A 17,756-nucleotide genomic window follows, 5' to 3' on the forward strand; every position below is an offset into this window, starting at 1 on the left:
ATCAAAATTTCCACAAAGACTGTTCACGATTTGACCTAATAATGGGTAGAAACCAAGGGACTGACAGAGTTACCTCTGAAACAGGGGCTTGTTTCACTTTACCTCTGTGCCTCAGTTTCCTCTTATGTGAAAAGCCTCACGGGGCTACATTGAACAGAGCTGTGCACATAAAAAGCATGGTAAGCCTCCGCCCCAGCATATCAGAGCTGGCCTCAGACACTGGCCCAGCCGGACCCAGGGCAAAGGTCTCAATTTCCCAGGAGTGCAGCAAGTCTGATAGCAGCTGGGAAGAAGGGCCTGTTTATTCTTGCCTACAACTCTGAAAACAGGGCAGACTTTATTAAAACAACTAAAGGGGCACTTGGGTGGCTCGGTCGGTTAAGCATTGACTCTTGATTTCGGTTCAGGCCATGATCTCACAGTTCGTGAGTTCGAGCCCCTCATGGGGCTCTGCACTGACAGCACTGAGCCTGCTTGGGATTCCCTCTCTGCCCCTCCCCTCTTCCTGCTTGCTCTCACTCTCTCTCTCTCTTTCTCAAAATAAATAAATAAATGTAAAAAAAAACACTTTTTAAACCAACTATAAAATTAAGACAGTATATAAAATTTATTCAATGAAATTTAAATGGGGTATAAAACCTACAGATTCATTGAAACAGTTACTCTTTAGCCAGGACATCAATCCCTTCACCTTCTCTGTTTCACTTGAGTCTTGACCCACCCAGCAGCCAAAAGGAATTGCACCTGCCTTCTCCACCCACTCCCCATCCCTGTATGGCTCACCCTCTGCCACTGGGAATCCTGGAAAGCAAAGCCCCAGCCAGGTCCCCCAGCTTCATATAAATCAGGGCCCTCCCTTGGAGGGTGGTTGAGCCAGCAGACCTATAAGGGATACACTCAGGTTCCAACCTGTTCAGAGCTCTGTGCTGTGTTGAGACACAAGAAACTTTGGGTCCAACAGACCTGGGTCTGAGGAGGGAGGGATCCCAGGGGAGGGGTAACAACCCAGGGGTGGGGGAGTGGAGGGGCTAACCAGGTGAGAGAGATAGTCATAGGCCAAGGCTGGCAAGTCTTTCATGCTAAGCCAAGGCTGTTCCTCCTCTAGGGGCTTAAATAAATAGGGTCTGTGCTTAGAGCTTCCACTTGCATATAGTAAGATCACTGCTCACAGCACAGCACACTTTACAGTTTGCAGGTCATTTTCTTAGCAGTAAGTCACTGAGACTCCCAGCAATCCCCGGGGTGATCTGGGCAGATGATGACCCCCGTTCTGGAAGACGGCTGGGGATCAGAGAGGCTAAGGGACTCACCAAGGGCACACAGCAAGTAAGAGCAGGAGTCTCAGCCAGGATTCCCATAGTCTCAGCTTTGTGTTTCCTCCGACTGTGGGCAATTTCTTACAGTTCCTGGTATTAGTGCCCACTGTACCAAGGGCCGGCCGCCCTTCTGGATCACCCAGCACGTGGCACCAACTTCACCTTCTGCGGGCAGGGGGGCGCGTGTCACAGCCTCTTGGCTCCGGTCAGGGGCTCTAGGCTGGAGTGCGCTGGATGGGCGTGAGCTATGATTTCTAGCTAAGGCGGGCAAGGTTTGCTGGAATCTAAGTCCTCCGGGCCCCAACAGGAATCACTCCGTGCCCCGGGTGCAGGCACAAGCTTGGAAGCTGCAGCCCGCCCTCGGGATCGAGGGAGAAGGGCGCTAATTACCTGCGGCAGGCCCGGGTCCAGGTGCAGCTTCAAGCTCTTCCAGGTCTAGCCCAGCCTCCCGCCGCTAGCCCAACGCCGGTCCCGATTCTGCGCAGCGGCTCAGCCTCTACCCCAAGCCGCGAGTCTCCGCCTGCGTCCCAGGGAGCGCCTATCTGCGGCCCGGGGCCAAGGCCGCTCCTCCCTCTAGGCGGGGGCGGGTCGGGGCTGGAAAGGCCGGGGATAGGGGAGGGCAGCGCTCCCCACTTCCCGGGTAACCTAGTCACCGCCTTCCCCACCCCGGAGTCTCGCGGCAAGCAAGAACGCCCTCGTCGCTTAGCGGCTCAGTACTGCGGTCCTAAAGGCTCCTTTAGAAGCGGAAACAAAGACCCAGAATGGGGCAGGCCTTTCCCAAATCACAGTGATCACTCCGGTTACATTTTGCATATTCTCCCGCAAGGTGCACCTAGTTAGGTCCTCATCCTGGAGCCTCTGCTTAACCTCTTCTGTGCCTCCCTTGTCTTCCACCTTCGCCGCTCTTCTTCCCTGTACCTTTAAGATTTTATTTGGGTGCATTTTAAAAATGCATCTTTTTTTGTTTGTTTGTTTTTTGCCCTAGGACAAAAAGAATATAGGCACAATGTAGAAAAGCTTGGAAAACACAGAAAAGGATGAAAGAATTTTTAAAAATAGCTTCAATGCAGTTTTTCTATCAATTTCTGAGAAAAATGTTAAAATCTGTGACGATTGTGGATCTATTTCTTCTTTTAATTCCATCAGTCTCTACTTCATATATTAGGTACATATATATTTATGATTATTTTGACTTATGTATTGAGCTTACATCATTATGAAGTTCTAGTTTTGATCTCTAGGAAAAAAAATAACTTCAATCCTTTCAACCAAAAGTTGCCATTTATCTTGTCCATATTTTTTCCTCTGTATTTTTCAAAAATCCACTTAATAAAAAGGAAATCTTATGGTGACCTCTATTTTGCTGCCTGCTTTTTTCTTTTTCTTTCTTTCTTTTCTTTTCTTTTTTTTTTTTCACTTAGTGATTTATTATGAACCTTTTCCATGTCACATTAATTAAAAAGCAACATCACCCTGTCCAAAGTGGGCACCTAATTCCATGGTAGGGTAGACTGCTGATGGACACTTAGATTGTGTCCATTTTGTTGTTGTCTTAAAGCGTGCTAAGCACACATCTCTGAGTCGCTCCACCTCCACTGTGCCTTCCTTCTGGTTGGAGAGAGTGGGAAGCTACAAGCTCTTGTAGCCTTGTTTGCAGCTAGAGTTCTGGAGTGAACTGGCTGCTTCCAAATAGCAGTACCCCTGCCAGCTGTGGAAGGTGGAGGTTATTTTCCTGCCCCTTTGGAGGCAGGAGACTGTGAAGGCAAGTTGTGAAGATTCTGCATTGGTGTTCCTCCTGGGTATGGGGTGGGGGCTGTGGCTGTGGCTTCTAGACTCCTACTACCTGCTCTTTGAATCACGGCTGTAGGGGTGTGTCTGGACCTAATAGCACCCGAGGTGGCCTCAGACAGTAAAGAGACTGGTGAGCCATGTCTTTCTTTGTTCTGGGAATCTGTCCTGAAGGACTAGTTCTCCCTGCTTCTCCCTCCAGCCCTTCCAACAATTCTATCAGCACCTGATTCTCCATATTAAATCCCTACCTCTGCACATATTTAGCGCTCACATTTTCCTGTTCGACCCTGACTGATTCATATAATTTTTTCTTAAGCTACATCTCTATGGAATCTTCTGTTACCATGTCATCCTTAGGATGTTTATAGCCCTTGCTGCAAAATGTAGTTCTTCACTAAAGCAGTGAATCTTGTGTCTTGCCACAGCTCTGTTCATGTCCTGCTTTGGTTCTCCCCGGAAGTGTGGAGCCCCTGCCTAAGCCCCTTCTGCTCTCCCACAGCACATGGCCAACCTAGCACGTCTTGGGTGCTTGGCACTCCATGATGGGCTGATTCAATGATTATTTGGTCAGTTAACAGCCTCATTGGTAGAGGTAGTGAGTCCATAACAAAGGGAGTATCAGTTTTCATGACAGTTTGGAAAGCTGTGGCCAGAGGCCAGCTGGCAGATAGGAAGTGGCCCCACAGAGACAGGTTGAAGTCTGTGTCCTGTGAGGAACAGCTAAAAAACTGGGGTATCCACCCCTTGGAACTCACAGGACAAGTTTTTGCCCTCCAAATTTCCAAAGGACACAAGCAGACATCTGCAGGGTCCTAGAAGGCAGAGCCAGATCAGTGAGGGGAAGTTATAGGGGGCACAGGAAGTACTTCCTCACAAATCAGTGCTGGCTAAGGAGGGATAGGAGGGTCTGCTTTGAAAGCCAGTGAGCACCCCCCGCCCCATCACTGGAGAAGTACAAGGAGGGATAGACAACCATTTGGCAAAATCCTGTGGAGAAGAGTACCAAATAAGGACTAAATAAGACAAGTGGCTTCCAAACTTAGCCGTGCATCAGAATTGCCTGAAAAGTGTCAAAAACAAAACAAAACACCACAATCTCCTGGATCTTACCTTCAGAGATTCTAAATTATTAGATGTTGACTGAGACCTAGGAATTTTTTTTTTTTTTTAAGTTCTCCATATGCTCCTGATATGCAACTCTATCTGGGAAGCACTGATCTAAGTGGTCTTTGGGGATTCTACGACTCCACCATGGATGGTTTTCAGAAAGGGACTAATCCAGTGAATGCTTTGTTTGTATCTAGATTCCATTCAGCTCACCCCTCCCTTGACATTTCATAAGCTGTGGCTTTCACCAGAACTCACAAAAGTAGTCCTGTTGCAAGTTATTTGTAAATGCAGCCAAAAAATTAAAAAATAAAAACCTTCCACAATGTCTGACATTTACAGTTTGGAGAAAAGAATAAATGTGTCATGGCCCAGGGTAAAGTGCATAAATTATTTTTGCAGAGAGTTGACTATTGTTCAAGAATGTTTTGGATTCAGCTTTTTAATTGGCAAAAAAGATCTAGGCCTCTATAACGGATGTTGGGCCTGGAGCCACTGTGAGTGTTTGTACTAAAAGGATTGAAGGAGAAATAGTGAGATAACACAAGCCACAGCCAGGTCATTGTCAGCAAGGAATGTCACTCAGGGATGTGTTTACACTGGCCTGGTGGGGGAAGAGAAGCTATTTCTATCCTTTGGTGTTTTGGAGCCTTATATGTCTAGGAAGTTACTAGAGAAGATTCCTGGCTCTGAGACAGTGAACAGATCAGATAGATTCCAAACAAAAGGACATGCGAGCTGCACTGGGCATTTATTCTGCACCGAGCATAACAGGTGCCTCCATTCTCTTCATTTGAACCGGAGATGGAAGACTGGGTCAAGACAGTGAGGGAGTTGCAGGGAATGAAACTTAAAAATAAAAATGCATGTAAAAGCAAACCAAAATAGGGGCGCCTGGGTGGCTCAGTCGGTTAAGCGGCTGACTTCGGCTCAGGTCGTGATCTCGCGGTCCGTGAGTTCGAGTCCCGCGTCGGGCTCTGTGCTGACAGCTCAGAGCCTGGAGCCTGTTTCGGATTCTGTGTCTCCCTCTCTCTGACCCTCCCCCATTCATGCTCTGTCTCTCTCTGTCTCAAAAATAAACAAAAACGTTAAAAAATTAAAAAAAAAAGGCAAACCAAAATATACCCTTCCCCCCCACCTTTTCCCCTGAGTAAATCTCTACACTGAAGTGAAGTTTACTCTGTGTGAACATGACCGAAGTCTCAATGTTGTCAAACCAAACATGCCCTGAGTATTGACCATAAACTCTGTTTCCCTTCCACCTGCCTGACTTCTTCTTTTCCTCCCTCTGCACCTCAGTTTATAGTTGAGCAAACTGAGACCCAGAAAGGGAAAGGGACTTGCCCAAGGACACACAGGAGATGCGTGGCCTGAGTTCGCGCTAAATCCCGGCTCTCACACAAGCACACAAATAACACTGATAGGGAAGCGAAGCATGGGGCAGCTCATGGCACCTGCAGTTAAGGGTCTTGAGGGAGAGAGATTATCCTGGATGAGATGGGTGGGTGCAATGTCATCACAAGGGTCCTTATCAGTGGGGTATGGGAATGTCAGCAACACCACAGGAGATGTGATGACAGAGGCAGAGGAAGGAGTCAGGCAGCCATAAGCCAAAGAACGCAAGTAGCTGGAAAAGGCAAGGGAACAATTTTCCCCCAGTGTCTCCAGAAGGAACACAGCTCTGCCGACACCTCAATTTTAGCCCAGTGACACCCATTTCTGACTTCTGAGCTCCCAGAACTGTAAGATAGTAAGTTTCTGTTGTTTTAAGACACGAGGTTTGTGAGGGAAACGAGTATGTTGACTCACTCATTTATAGCCCTTGTAGGCATTTGAGTTCATGGCCTCTGACCCGAGCACGAGCAGGCCTGGTGGTCAACATCTTCCACTATGCAGATGCCATAATTACGAGCAAGGGACATTGTTTCTTTCGTTCACCCAGCATTCCTTTGTTCCAAAAAGGGACCCTCTCCTGCCTCCACCCCAATCATGTTTTGGAGTCAGAACCGCCCATCAATGCATTCTCCATATTCTGGGGACCTTGCTAATCCTGTTAACTATAAATGCCTTATATTTTGCATTTCTAACAAGTTGCCTGGTGATACCAATGCTGCTAGTGCCAAGACCGGGCTTCAAATAGAGGGTGGAAGGTGAGATCTGAAGGACAAGCAGGGGCAGACTAAATGAAGAGGCAGGTGAAAGGGACAGGCTTATGCACAGGCCTTGAGATGGGAGGGGTCAAGTGCACTTAAGGAACTGGGAGAAGACAAGCGGGAGGAGGGAAGGAGTAAATAGCTCTGGAAGAGGCTGGAGGTGTGGGCAGGGGCCAGACCCCACAGGGTTCTGGAGGCCCAGGTAAGAACTCTAACCCCTGGGCCAGGCACTGTGGATAAATCTAACGTGGTCCCACCCTGGAGGAGCTCAGAGGACAGTGGGAGGAGCCTGACCCAACAACACTAATGCAATACACTACCACCTGCCTCCAGCAGAGAGTAGCACCTAGCTCTGTGAAAGCAGAAGAGGGAGCCCTGAGATCCCCCTGCCTGGGACTTCTCAGGAGATGACTTCTGAGCTGAGCCCCATGTCAGTTAGAACTAGTTCAGACACGTATCATTAAACAAGTAGTTCTCAACCTGTGGCTGCGTGGTAGCATCACGGACAGCTTTTTACAACACCGATGCCTGAGCAACACTTCTGATTCCCAGTCAGAATCCCTTGGTGTGGTACCGGGTTGTCTGATTTACATTGTTGCTTTGGTCTGTTTTGTTTTTAAGCTCCTCTACTGATTCCAATATGAAGTTACATTTGTGAACTCCTGATGTAAGAGAAAACCCAAAATAAAAGTGGCTTTGGGGCACCTGCGTGGCTCAGTCGGTTAAGTGTCTGACTCTTGATTTCAACTCAGATCATGATTTCATGGTTCATAGGTTTGAGACCTGCATCAGGCTCTGAGCTGACAGCGTGGAGCCTGCTTGGGATTCTCTCTCTCTCTCTCTCTCTCTCTCTCTCTCTCTCTCTCTCTCTGCCCCTCCCCTGCTCTCCCTTTCTCTCTCTCAAAATAAATAAATAAACTTAAAATAAAGTGCAGAGATAGGGTGTCCATGGTGGAGTGGAGCTTGGCTTTGTCTTCATTTCTAGGGCAGAGAATTCTATTAGAGTTTGGAGGAAGAAGGAGGCGAGTAGACACGATCCAGTTTGCAGTTTGAGAAGATGATTCTGGTTGTAGTGTGTGCCTCCTCCAGTTTCCTAGGGGGAGAGATAATTCCAAGTTATGTTACCCCAAACAGCAGGTGTTGATAACTCCTTAAGCTAGCTGCTAGTGGACATAGGGGGGTCATTATAGTCTATTTCTGTGTAGACTTAAACTGGTTCATAATAAAAAGTAAAAAAAAGTACCAAAAGATTATGTTACCAAGTCAACAGAAGGTGTTCTCTTGGTTCAAAGGCTCTGTAATATATCTGTCCCTTTGTGACCCTCATAATTGGGCTCAGTGGGTCCATATCTTTATCTCAATGCACAATTATGGGACAGCAATCACAGGATGGGGCATGAGTGGCACAAAGGGCATGGGTCTGGGTGTCAGAGCTTGGGCCCCAGTCTCTGCTCCAGCCTCTGTGTGACCTTGAGCAACTTCTTTCTCTTGGCCTCAGTTTTCCCTGTTGTTGAAGGAGGAACCATGAGATACATGAAATGGCCAGGCCCCCAGAAAGTTATGATAAGGCTGTTAAATAACGTTCATTGTTAGCAGAGTCCTTGGACCACAAACTTTGGCCCCGCACACGTTATTTGTGCAACTGTTAGTTGCCTTTCCTGTTCTGTTATCGTTACTGGTTATGGGCAGTGATGAGGCAATGACTGAAGTACAAAGTCTTGGCAGAAGCCGAGTGTATCTTTACACATGTGCTGACTGAGAAAGCCTGAGATACTGCCCCACCGTTTGACACTTGGTGCGGATTTGCCGATGAATGCACAAGGGCCGCTTAGATCCAGGAATATCTGACTACAGCAGGGGAGCAGGGATGAGCCTCTGCTCAGGATGACCTTGCCTTTCACTTCTGTCTCCAGTCATCAGTTCTTCCTGCTTCTAAGACTATTTCCACACTAATAAGCATCTGCCTTCCATCTTTCCTCCCTTCACCCAGCTCCTATTATGGATGACCCTGTTGCAGAGGCCCTGGCGTGCACAGATGAACCAGGCACTATCCCTGTCTTGAGGCCTCAGAGTGGGGAGGCAGACAGACATGGACACCGGTGTGTTTCTCTCACACAGTATGAGGAAGTTCCATGGTGCCAACACAGCAAAAAGAAATGAAATGGAACACTATAAATCCTGTGAAGGACCTGGGAGTCTTCCTGGAGGAAATAATACCTGATCTGAATACTGAAAGCTGAAAAGGGCCAGGGGAGAGATGGCATTTCTGGAGAACAGAGTTGCATGTGCAAAAGACCAGAAATGAGAGGTGCCTGGGTGGCATGGGGAGCTACGAGTAGCTTCTGCTGGCTGGTGCCTGGGCTGTGATGGGTAAAGTGGGGTACAGTGAGAGAGCCAAGGCTGGAGTGGTAAGGGGGACATATCATGAAGTGCCTTAAGTGCCATGCTAAGGAGTTTCAATGTCATCCTGAGCAGCCACAGAAGGGCCTTAAAGCAGGAGGGTGACTTGGTTAGATGAGAACCATTCAATTTCATCAGATCCCATGGCAGTGAGTAAGGATTAGGTTTAACTCTGAGAAACAGAGACTCTAATACCAGTGGCTTACACAAAATGGGAGTTGATTTCTCTAAATAAGTAAAATAAGCCTGGAGGTGAGCAGTGCAGGGAGGTGACAAATGATCCTCAAGGACACACATCCCTTCCAATTCACCATTTGGTCATCCTTAGCAGCAAGCATTCTTTGTGGTTCAAAATAGCAGCTTCCACATCCATATTTCAGGCGGCATGATGGAGGGAGGGATGTGGACAAAAAGGCAAATCATGTGTGTCCGCTGCTTTTGAAGCAGGGTCCCCAAAGCTACCCCAAACCGTTCCTCTTGCGTCCCATTGGCCAGAACGTAGTCACATGGTACAACCAGGTAGGCTGGGAAATGTAGTCTTTATATTGGGTGGTCATTTGGGGGAGATTCCATTTCTGTGATTCTGTGGGAAGACAGACACTGGAGAATAACTGAGGCTCTGCCACAGACCCTCCTAACTCTGTGAAGACAAGCGTTATCAGCTTCGGTTGACAGATAAGGACCCTGAATCGGTGCACCTGAATTGCAAAGCTTGACTTTGAATGCTGCCCTCTTAAGCACTAGGCAAGCTACCGGAGGTGACTGACCTGGGTTGAACCTCCCCTCTCTGGTTCCAAAGATCCTGCCATGACTGCCTCGGTGGGTCATCTGGGAGGAGAATCTCCCCACCTGAGAGGATTCCCATGATGGCTGATCCGGCCCCTGGCTTTACAGAATCAGGGACAGAGCAGGGAGCAAGGGGTGCTCTTAGAGCTTCTGCCCTAATGTTGCCATTGCACAGATGGGGAGACTGAAGCCCAGAGAGGCAAAAGGACTTCTCCAGATCCTTCAGGGAGTCCATGGAGGTTGGAGAGGAGAGGGGCTTGGACTACCATCCGTAACAAGAACCCACACATGTCACAGTCTTATTTATTATTCACCTGGTATCTAGCGTGGTTTTTAAACAACCTTTTCAGATAGGCTGCATCCTGGTTAAGGTGGCAGCTTCAGGTTGATGAAATTGTCCCAGGGTTTGAAAAAGAAGGGTGTTTCCCATAGCACATCCATTCATAAGGACTATGGACCATGGGACATTCCTTCCCCAGGACAGAATAATGTGTCTGCAGTGATGGGCAGGATGGAATCACAGAGGAGAGAGGACATGAGATTTAGTGGCTGGGGGCCAGAGGCCTGGATCCCAGGCTGCCTGCCTCATTGTGTGCTCTCTGGGCCTCGTTGTCCATATAGTGAGGGGACTGGGCTAGATCACACACCCAAATGAAATCTCACACAGAAGGCCAATGTCAATCCATGTGAAAAGGAGCTGTTTGCTGGACACCCCCACCCTCCAGGACCCCCAAGGCAGCTCTAGGGGTCTCTGTGGCTCAGTCGTCTTTCCCAGCTTTGCCTCTGGGCTGAGGTGTCTAGGAATGCGCACGAGAAGGGGCATGAAGTGACTCAGGGACAGGAACCAGGGAGTGTAGCCCCCACCTGGTCTGGTGAGAGTCCTTCACAGGGTCTGGAGGACAGCTGGCCAGGTCTGTCCTCCCAGGGCCAACTTTTTGGACCAAATGACCTCCTAGAAAGGAGGGTGGATGGACAGATCAGGGGTCCCTCGCTGGGCAATGGCTTCCCAAGCAGTCTGAGTTTGTCCACAAGCTGGACCCCACTCTGGTGTGTAAAGGCGGGTAGAGGCTCCTCAGAGAGACAGTATCAAGACTGAAGAGTGCTGAGCCAATGGAGGAGCCTAGGCGTGCTATTCAAGGCCCTGAATGCCAGAAAGTCGCACTGACGAGTGAACATAGAGCCTGCTGTAATTCTTCTATGCCTGGTCCTTGTGTCCCCCTCGCTGGGCCAGGCATGTCTCCTTTGGATGCTGAGTCACGAGAAGGTTTTGGGGGTCCTTGGGCAACAGCTAGGAGGCCAGAGTAGACACAGGTGGGCACCTGAGGGCTCAGACATTGGCTGCTTACAAACTGGTAGGTGATCATTTCATATTCAAGCACCTATATGGCAGTACTAACGCTTTTCAACTGAAAATGAGTCCTGCACTGTCATTTAGGACTTGAGCCAAAGGGGTTTATCACCGTGATGAGACGAATATGAACTAAGAGCATCGTTACCCTGATTGTACAGGACAGGAGACTGAATTCTGAGCAGGGACAGCAACTCGCCCTAGGCCAGGCAGAGAGACCCTGGCAGGGCGGGGCATGGTGAAATAGACCTGAAGTCTCTGCCTCACACCCTGAAGCCACTACATTGGTGGCCTTGGAGGTACAATTACTGCCTGCTGCGGACAGATCCATGCCTTTAGTAGGCGTGTTTATTTAAAGGGCTTCCCAACTCTCAACACCCAGAAGGAAAGAAGAGAAGATTCAATCTTGTTTTCAAACAAAAAGAAAACCAAAGAGGAAGGGTAATGAGGGGGCAGAATCATCCTCCAGTTCATGAGGCCTGAATCTCAGATTGTATTCCACCAAAGCCATCTCTTTTGCTGGGGACAAAGGAGCGGCTGTACTGAGTGGGGTTGTTTGTTCACCGAGCCACGTTTGCAAATTTGTTTAATCATTCTCTTCTAGTGTGTGTCACCATTTCTCTGCTTCACAGAGCAGCAAGGTGTGGCTAAGAGCGCCCTCCTGCCCTAGATGTATGGACTTCAGGTCCCACCCAACCTGGGTGTGCCCCTGCTCGTGGCCTTGATTCCAGCTCCCAGGGCTTGTTGCCTTGAGTTCCATTCCAAAGCTCTCTTGGGCTAGGAAACTGTTTCTGCCTCCATCTGAAGAGCACTGAGGAGCACAGAAGAGGAAAAACAATTATTTTTGAAAACTCAAGGTCACCCCTTCAGGGAGCCCTCGAGTCCATAGTGAACCAAACTCCTGGTCTTAAAACTTGAAGGATTTAAAAATCCTGGTCTGTTGGTCAGGCTCTTCCCTTCCTGAATATGTGTAAATGGGTAATTTCTTGCAACCTTAAGGTATGCTGGAGCAAGACACTCATCTAGGTGACACTGAACCAGGTGCTTACCCTCTGCTTTGAGAGGCACAGGAATCCCATGAAGCTGGAGAGATGTCTGATTAGACCCTGTCTTGTGTCTCCCTGGAGTTTTAAATGCTTGATTTAAGTGTACCTGAAAATGTCACCATGTTAGTGATCTACTGAAGCTTCCTATTTACCCTGAACATTTTAAAAGTGGATAGAGTAGGGGGCACTGAAAGATGACTTGTCTGCCTGGATTGCAGTATAATACTAATTAATAGTCCTTGAGGGCTTACTCTGTGCTGAGCACTTTACATGGATTACCTCGCTCAAGCTTTATCCCACCCATGTGATAGATAGGTGACCAAACTCTGATTTCTATCTCCAAGGAGGAACAGATTTAGAGACGTGCTGATCAGCCTGGCTGCACATCAGAATCACCAGGGAGCTTAATGAAAACACTGATGCCCAAGCCCCCTCCCCCAGACCACCTGAATCACCAGAGTCTTCAGGGATGGGACCTGGCCATGGATATGATTTGAAGCATTCCGGGTGATTCTAATGTGTAGTCAGGGCCGAGAAGTTGGAGTTGTATAACCTGCTCAAGGTCATCCAGCTAATGAATGGTGGATTCAACCCAGCATGTCTAATTCACCAGGCCTCACTTGAACATGCTGGAAATCAGTGTCTTTTGTTACCCTCCCAAAGGAACTAGGTAGGGCTTAGGTGTGAAGTTCCTTCTCCCCTTAACAAAGGCATGTGTGAGCCGGAAACCTCTAGCACTTGCAGCTCTGGAACCAGAGGTGTTTATTTCCTGCTCTGCATTTTCCTGATTGTACCACATGGACGTGACACAGTGTATTTGTTTGCTATTGCCCCAGTACAAATGACTACAAACATATGGTTTGAACTCATGCATGCTTATTCTCTTACCGATCTGGAAGTCAGAAGTCCAAAGTCAGTTTCAGTGTGTCAGGGCCGGCACAACTCCCTCTGTTCTCCCTCTAAGGGAGAATCTACTTCCTTGCCATTTTCAGTTTCTGAAACTGTGTTTCTTGCATTCCTTATCTCATGGCCCCTTCCTCAATCTCCAAAGCCAAAGCCAGTAGCATGGTATCTGCGTCTCTTCAATAAGGACCCTTGTGATTGCATTTGGGGTGTAACTGGATAATCCAAAAAGTCTCCCCATTTTAGGATCTTTAACTTCATCACATCTGCAAAGACCCTTGTCAATCTTTCAGTCAGCCCCAGGGGCATGGTGTGGGACTTTAGTATCTGTCCTCCCCCCATGGTTAATCAGCCCATTGCTTGAGAAAGAATGAAATCTGGCCATCTGCAGCAACATGGATGGAACCGGAGGGTATTATGCTAAGTGAAATAAGTCAGTCAAAGAAAGGCAGAAGCCATATGTTTTCACTCATATGTGGATCTTGAGAAACTTAACAGAAGACCATGGGGAGGGAAAGGGGGAAAAAGTTACAAACAGAGAGGGAGAGAGGCAAACCGTAAGAGACTCTTAAATACAGAGAACAAACTGAGGGTTTATGGGGGGTGAGGGAAAGGGGAAAGTGGGTGATGGGCATTGAGGAGGGCACTTGTTGGGATGAGCACTGGGTGTTGTATGGAAGCCAATTTGACAATAAATTATATTTTAAAAAATCAGCCCATTGCTACAGTAGCCACTCTAGTGGCTTTACTTAAGTGAAATGGAAAGAATCTATTATAAGGGAAAGAGGTGGGTTGAAAAGCAGGAAAAAACAAAGCATCCTGCTGACAATAAAAAGGCAGAAAGGGGCCCCATCAAAGTCTCTCATAAACAACTGTGGCAAGATCTCATATTATCTGGGACCTTGAGAGAAAACATACACAAGCTCCAGAGTTGGGTCTTGCTAAGCCTAATGAAGGTGCTGCCTCAGGGAAAGCAGTTTACTCCTGTGAAGGAAGGCTCAGAAAAGCCCGGTGTGTTGGCAAGTGCCCTTCTGCTAACAGAAGAACTTCAGGGGTGGATTGCCCCCCATCCCTAGAGACCAGGGGTTAGGCTAACGTTGCCCTCTAGAGTGTATAATAGGGGTGACCAGAGGCCCTATGTTGAACGAATCATTTTTGGTCTCTCACTAACAGACTATATGAGCTCTAACAGACACTGGAGATGAATGCACACTTATCTATAGAAACCTCTTGAGATTTTGGAGAGAAATAAAGGCTATTAATGGCAAATTTCAGGCAAAGACCCTTTTCCATCTAAGGTAATCCTTATCGGTTTCAGGGGTTAGAACCTGAATCTCTCTGGGAACCGTTACTCAGTTTACTACAAACAGGAAACAGGGAGATACCCTCATTCGTACTTCCATTCAGGTTCAAGGGAGCCATCGGTGATCTGGCTGAAGGCAACTGGAGTGGAATCATGTTGGTGGATATTAGTGTGGTCCAAGTGAAAATTCGGTTAAGAAAAAAAAAATGCTAAAGCTAGCATCCAAGATAGCCTCCAAGGACCCCTGACTTCTGGCACTCACACCCTGCCTGCATTGTGCAGACTCCTCCCACACTGCCCTTGGAGGGTTGGTCTACGTGACCAATAGTGTATGATAGAAGTTGACGGTGGTATGTTACATCCAAGATTAGATCATGAAAGACTGAGGCCTCCATCTTGGGCTTTTTCTTTCTGATCTCTCACTCTGAGGAAGCAAGCTGCCATGTGAGTTTGGAGACACCCACCTCAGAGGAACTGTGGCCTCCTTTCAGGCGGCCAACAACCCATAAGTGCACTTGGAAGTGGACCCACCAGGTAGGTCATCAGGGAGCTGCCCATGGCTTACTCACAGCCCCATGAAAGACCTGGAGTCAGAACCAGCCAGCTAAACCATTCTTGCATTCCTGCCCCTCAGAAAGCTGCCCCTCAGTGCTAAGGTTGGGGACAATCTGTTTTGCAGCAATAGATAACAACTACAGCGACTGTTCTGTCTCTGTTCCAGTACTGGTAACTTTTAGTTTCTCCAATGGGGCATTTTGCAAACTTTAAGGTAACCTGAAGCACTTTTGTCCATTTTCCAGGAGTGTGCAGTAATTGAATTTTCTATTTTGGAAATGTTCAGCCATTGATCTCTGTGTTCTCATGTTTTAATATGAAAAAAGGCAAAGAGAAGATGATTTAGAATGATCTAATATCCAAAAATGGAGATTGGCTGGGACAAGGCACACAGTTCATCACTGGAGCTTCCCTGACATAGGCTGTGGGAAGTGGCTGGGACCTCCTTTATCAGGACAGACCATTATATCCCAGAGGGCCCATGGCCCCTTTCAAAACCACCTTCTCTTTCTTAAAACCTCCATCTTCCCCTCTACCCGCTCCCTCCTCCCTAACCTCCCCTTCCCCTTTCCCTTCACCAGGGAACTTTGGTGAGAAAAACTTCCTGCAGTGTTGGGAATCACCTTTTCCATTCCTGAACTGGGTCTCGCTTTATCTGCTTTCCTAATCTGGCTTCTGGGAATTTCTCTTCCCTACTCTTGACCTTGTTTTTCTCAACCTGCACACTTACTATAGTGAAATGACGCTGACTCTCTTTCCTTAACAACATTTCCACCTGCTCCATGCAAGGGAGCCTCAGCTGAAGGTCAGAATCAGAAGGAAAGCATGGGGTGCCTGGGTGGCCTCTGACTTCGGCTCAGGTCATGATCTCACGGTTCGTGAGTTTGAGCCCCACGTTGGGCTCTCTGCTGACAGCTCAGAGCCTGGAGGCTGCTTCAGACTCTGTGTCTCCCTCTCTGTCTCTCTCCCCTTCTCTCTCTCAAAAATAAATAAACACTAAAAAAAAAACTGAGAAAAAAAAAGAATCAGAAGGAAAGCAAAGGGATTGGAATAATTTACACCAGGGGATGAATGGCTGATAGCTCCAAAACTATATCCACGCCTATTACTTATATCAGCCTTAAAAACAAAAACAAACAAACAAATGAGTAAGAGTGAATTATCCTGGTGGTGTTTCAGGGGGACTGAAGAAGAACAGGGAACCACTCTGGTAGGTGAGAAAGATACAGAGAATGGAAACTTCCACAGCCTGAGGCCAGGCTTCAGGCTCTGGGATCACAGAGCTGAGGCTGAATCAGCTCTGCCACTGAGGGCTTTGTGGCCTTGGCAAGTTAGCAACCTCTCTGAGCCTCAGTTTCCACATCTGTAAAAGGCTGTCATGACCTCTGCCTCTGACTTGTGAATAAGCTACAAGCAAGTTAAGCACAGGTGAGGTGCCCAGCACCTAGCAGAGAGCCAAGAGGGTGCCCCGGTGCGGGATTTCCTTTCTCCTTTCTCTCTTTCCACAGCTGAATGTGAACCTCCTGCCCGTAGCCCCAGGATCTGGTTGTGTTGGCCTTGAGCAGGGTAGACTGGGGGAAGGGAGACAGGTCTGCCCTGGCCATCAAGGATGGGAGGATGGTGGGTGACCTCCCTTCCAGAAGCCCCTAGTCCCACATTCACTGACTGGGTGCAGATGGTGGAAGCTGAGGGTTGGCTGTAGGACAGGCCTGGAAGCAGGCTCCCAGGTGCCAGGTGGGGTGGAGCCGGAAACAGCTTTCCTTCAAGGCAAGTTGGCTCAGCCCATTGCTTTGTTTAGCTTCAAACATTCAGCTTCTCGCTTCTGTTTGAAAACCTGCATCTGATGTGATGGCCTGGCAGCTGGTGAGAAATGTGCGGAGCTGCATCTGTGTGTATCTGACAGCCCAGGCTTCTCTGTGTCTGGGATCTTGTTCATTCATTCATTCATTCATTTATTCATTCATTCATCAAATATCCAGTAGGTGCTTACAATCTGTGCTAAATACTGGGATCCAACTGTGAGCAAGACAGACATGGTCCTTGCCGTCAGAGTGTAGGTTCATGTAGGGGACGGGCTGTCAAACAAGGCACACAGGTTGGTGTAAAGTTAAGGCCCATAAGTGTTCTCAAGGGCCGGAATATGCTACCATCAAGGTGGGTAATGGGCCTTAACCAAGTAGAAGGGGCTGGTGAATTTAAGTGTTTCTGCTAATCCATTCATCCAACAATTATTTACATCTACTCTGCCCTGGGCATGTATTAATCGTCCCTCAATGGAACTGTCAGAACTGTCAACTGTCGCCTTGCCTACCAGGAGCTTCTTGAGGGACATGCAGATATGTGATCATTCTCCTCTGGGCCCTCCATGCTAGACCCAGGCTTGATTATGCAATAGAGACTCAGATTCTGACACTGGAATGGAAAACCATGCAGAAAAGCAGAGAATCTTTCCTGGCTGAACAGGGATTTGAGGAAGCAGGGTGTGTGTGTGTGGGGGGGGGGGTGTGGGTGTGGGTGTGGGTGTGGGTGTGGGTGGGTGTCCCAGATTATCACTAGCATTACTGTGAACACTGGGGACCAGACAGACTCAGGTTCTGGCCCCGGTTCTCTTACTCAAGAACTGTGTGACTTCAGGCAAGCCCTCTCCCTCTCTGGTCTTCAGTTTCTCCTACTGTAGAAGAAAGGGATTGGAACAGAGCAATGCCAGGGTCCAAGCCCCAGAACAACATCTGGAACAGAGCAGGAACAACTGTGTCATTTGTCAGAGGAACCAGATGCAGTCAGGGTTGGAGACATGAGTTGTGGTGATGACAAGCAGTACTAAGTAGTGCCATAATACTCTCCTTCTCTCTGTTCATAAGCAGGGTTGTTTTGTAAGCTGAGGAACGCAGCATAGTATGTTTATAGTAATTCTCAGATCATTGGGTCTGACAGGTAAATTTCCTTTTAAAGCTGGATGTTAAATGTATTTTCAAATGATCATAGTTCATCAACTTTTTTTAAAGAACAATTATAATACGGTGATAGATTCTGGGATCCATAAAATAG

General features: G+C 47.9%; 1 protein-coding gene across 4 annotated transcripts in view; it reads right to left on the minus strand.

The window, feature by feature from the left end:
* ALDH1B1 (aldehyde dehydrogenase 1 family member B1) overlaps positions 1–17,756 on the minus strand; it is a 243,189-nt gene that overhangs the window by 3,133 nt on the left and 222,300 nt on the right. Inside the window, exon 1 of one of the 4 annotated variants that reach the window (XM_058694849.1) lies at positions 1,707–1,855. The exons of 1 other annotated variant lie outside the window; for it this stretch is intronic. The gene's annotated coding sequence lies outside the window, so the exon portion shown is untranslated. Of the gene's footprint in view, positions 1–102; positions 127–1,310; positions 1,681–1,706; positions 1,856–17,756 lie in introns of those variants that run through there. 2 more of the 4 variants (XM_058694850.1, XM_058694852.1) reach the window with 2 other exon arrangements.

The sequence above is a fragment of the Neofelis nebulosa genome, chromosome 12, assembly GCF_028018385.1.
Source record: "Neofelis nebulosa isolate mNeoNeb1 chromosome 12, mNeoNeb1.pri, whole genome shotgun sequence".
Classification (NCBI taxonomy): domain Eukaryota; kingdom Metazoa; phylum Chordata; class Mammalia; order Carnivora; family Felidae; genus Neofelis; species Neofelis nebulosa.